The sequence below is a fragment of the Lissotriton vulgaris genome, chromosome 4_1 (assembly GCF_964263255.1).
Source record: "Lissotriton vulgaris chromosome 4_1, aLisVul1.2, whole genome shotgun sequence".
Classification (NCBI taxonomy): Eukaryota; Metazoa; Chordata; class Amphibia; order Caudata; family Salamandridae; genus Lissotriton; species Lissotriton vulgaris.
This window is the reverse complement of record NC_141691.1, coordinates 307,288,888-307,292,243: the sequence shown is the minus strand read 5'-3', so window position 1 is coordinate 307,292,243 and position 3,356 is coordinate 307,288,888.

The window sequence follows — 3,356 nt, the reverse complement described above, 5'->3', positions numbered from 1 at the left end:
AGTGATGGGGAATACTATAGAGTTATTCCAAATGAAAGAAGCAAAGGTAAGTCCCATTAGTGTATGGGAAAAAAGCTTGGAAGCTCGTTTCCCTCATTTGTTTACCACAGGAAAAGGAGGACGATATGACGACCGACCTGTGCAGATTCCTGCATCTGAATACCGGACATTAAGATTGTATGCAGAAGATCCAAGATTTTGACAATGTATTCCGTATTTGTTTCATCTTTTGTTTGAGAGTGATTTGTCTGGACTTTCTTATGCAGTAAACCATATATTGAAAACAGGTGTACATCTGCAAAATGTTTCGGCAAAGGAATTTATTGATAAAGTACACCAGAAAGATACTGTTTTGGAATCTCAGCTAATTAATCTCATGGCAGGGCAACGTGGTAAAAAGGAGTACTGGTACCGTCGTCATGGAGAACTTAAATGTATGCTAAGGAACTTAGGGCCCGATGTAAATGCCCTAATACCGGTCGGAAACGGCCGAATTCGGCCGTTTCCGACCGCTATTACGTGTTTCAGATGTAGGGCATGCATTTACAGAATCGGTATTTTACCGATTCTGTATTTACCGATTCGGTAAAATTACCGAATTGGTAAATACAGACTCGGTAAAATACTGATTCTGTAAATTCAGATGTAGCTGGTACATGTCAAAGTGCCACAGGGCTTTAAGAATCGGTATTTTACCACCCAATCCTATTGGGTGGTAAAATACCGAATACAGGTGTGCATGCACATCTGTGCATGCACACCTGTGCAATGTGACACACAGACATGCCCTTAGGGCATGTCTGTGTGCCACATGGCACACAAGTCCGGAATTGGGGTGCTAGAGTGTGTCAAAGTGACACCCCCTGCACCCTTGCAACAATCGGAATTTACCGAATCGGTAAATACCGATTCGGTATTCCACATTGATTCCTACAGACTTCAAGGCCCATAGGAATCAATGGGGGATACCGATTCGGTATTTACAGAATCGGTAAATACCGAACCTTACCGATTCGGTATTTACCGATTCTGAATTACCTACATTTCCCCCCCTCTAATTTACCACTTCTTAAATACCGAATCGGTATGATTCGGTATTTAAGAAGTGGTAAATTAGAATTACCTACATCGGGCCCTTAGGAACTCCTACATGGTTCCTTAATCTAAGCTGTGCTGAATATGCTTGGCATGATTTACTTCAATTTCTACGAGAGGCAAATCCAAATATACTAAATATTGAATACAGACACCTGGAGAATTGTGCTCTTTGGATCCAGTTAATGTATGCAGGTATTTCAATCATAGATTTGACGCTATGATGTCTTTTTCACCAATAAAAAAAATCCTCCTCTTTGAGAGGTTTTAGACTTCTTTTGGAGAAAGGAGTATCAAGCAAGAGGTGGTCCTCACATACACATGCTAATATGGATCAAAGATGCTCTCAAATTTGGTACAGACTCAGATAATACTGTGTTGTCTTTTATTGAAGAATATGCTACATGTGATATACCCAAGATAAGGATTTAAGACAACAAGTCTTACGATTCCAAAGCCATCGTTGTGGAAAATACTGTTGTCGAAAGTACAAATCTGAGGATAAATTCTACACCAAATGCCGTTTTGCATTTCCACGACCTGTAATATCAAAAGGAAGAGTGAACAGTTTTATGTCATCTTTGCGACATACTATCACAAGAAAGTCTCCAAAAAATACCTACAACTTAAGAAGAAATGAAGAGCCAAAATATATAAATGACTATAACCCAGTCATTTTGTCCATGTGGAATGCTAACATTGATATTTAATATGTTGCAGACAATTCCATTGCTGTTGCTCGATATGTAACATCGTACATAACGAAATCAGAAAAGACAGAATTGAAGGAAATGTGGGAAGAGATTTCCCACGAGAAGAGTCTAAGTAAGAAATTATATACTTATAGTTTAAAGATGTCATCTTATCGAGAAATTGGGGCGTATGAATGCTCGGATAGATTATCATCTGCAAGTCCATACTCCAAATCTAGAAGAATCATCTGGGTGAGTCTAGGTCTTGCTGCAACACAAAACCGAGTACTTAAACCTGTTCAAGAAATTGAATATTTAGCTGAAAAGGAGCCAGAAAGTACAGATATTGTGAAAACAAATATGTAGGATACATATTATCCAAACAGAAGTCATCATCTTGAGAACATTTGTCTCTAAGTGCTGCAAAATTATATTTTTAAACAGAATATTACAGAAAACATCAATAATGGTATATATGTCTGGTGAAACGAAGACGAGGGCATTTGATTAATCACCGTAAACTGAGTTGCGAAACACCTGACAAAAGGGAATTTTACTATTTAGCTCTTTTGCAACTATTCAAGCCATGGCGTTCAGAATTAGAAGTACTTGGAGATTTAGAGAGCTATGAAGATTCCTTCAATGCAACTAAAGATACAATAGAATGTCCTGATTTTGAAAATTATGTGAAAATGTTGAATGATGAAATTGAGCAAGAAGCTACAAGTGCAGCTGAGATTGCTAGAGATAGTTCTCAAGACAGTCAAACTTGTGCTTCTTTGAGCCAGGACCCACTAGGAGAACCAATTGTTCAAAATGAAGCAGCAACTGCTATGGAAGAGGTGGAAACAGCAATGTATCAAGCTCTAGAAGATTTAAGAAACTTAGGAAACTTGGAAGAACAACTAAATGTTGAACAGAAACAAATATACGAGCAAGTGAGAGAACAGATTGACCATGGATTACTTCATGAGAAGAAAGAGTGCTCTTGCTCATCATTGCAACCTATCCAAATGTACGTGAGTGGACAAGCTGGAACAGGAAAAAGTTTTTTAATTCAAGTAATTTCAACTTATTTACAGAAAACAACTGAGTCGTATTTGTCTTGTGTTGTCACTGCTCCAACTGGTTTGGCAGCACACAATATTAAAGGAATTACTTTAAATCGTTTATTAATGCTACCAGTGGAGCATGAAAATAAATTGGAATACCACAAGTTATCTGGAGAAGCTTGTTTTGAAGTTGCAAGAGTCTTGAAGAAAATGAAACTTCTCATTATTGAGGAGGTGAGTGTGAGAAGTTGGCCTGGTATATAATGATCACTAATTCTTAGTGATCACTTTGTACCATGCCAAGCAACCCTTATGATGATGGTTGTAATTCAACCTTGTAGACCAGTTATCCTAGTGGTAACGTGGACAAAGCAGTCTTAGGCTAAACTCTGAAAGGCATGTGAAGCCAGCTGTTATACCATACACAACCCCCTTGAATACCAAATGAAAGGGACACCACACAGATATATATTGAAAATATATATTGATTTATTAACTATAAAATCCCCTGGACTCT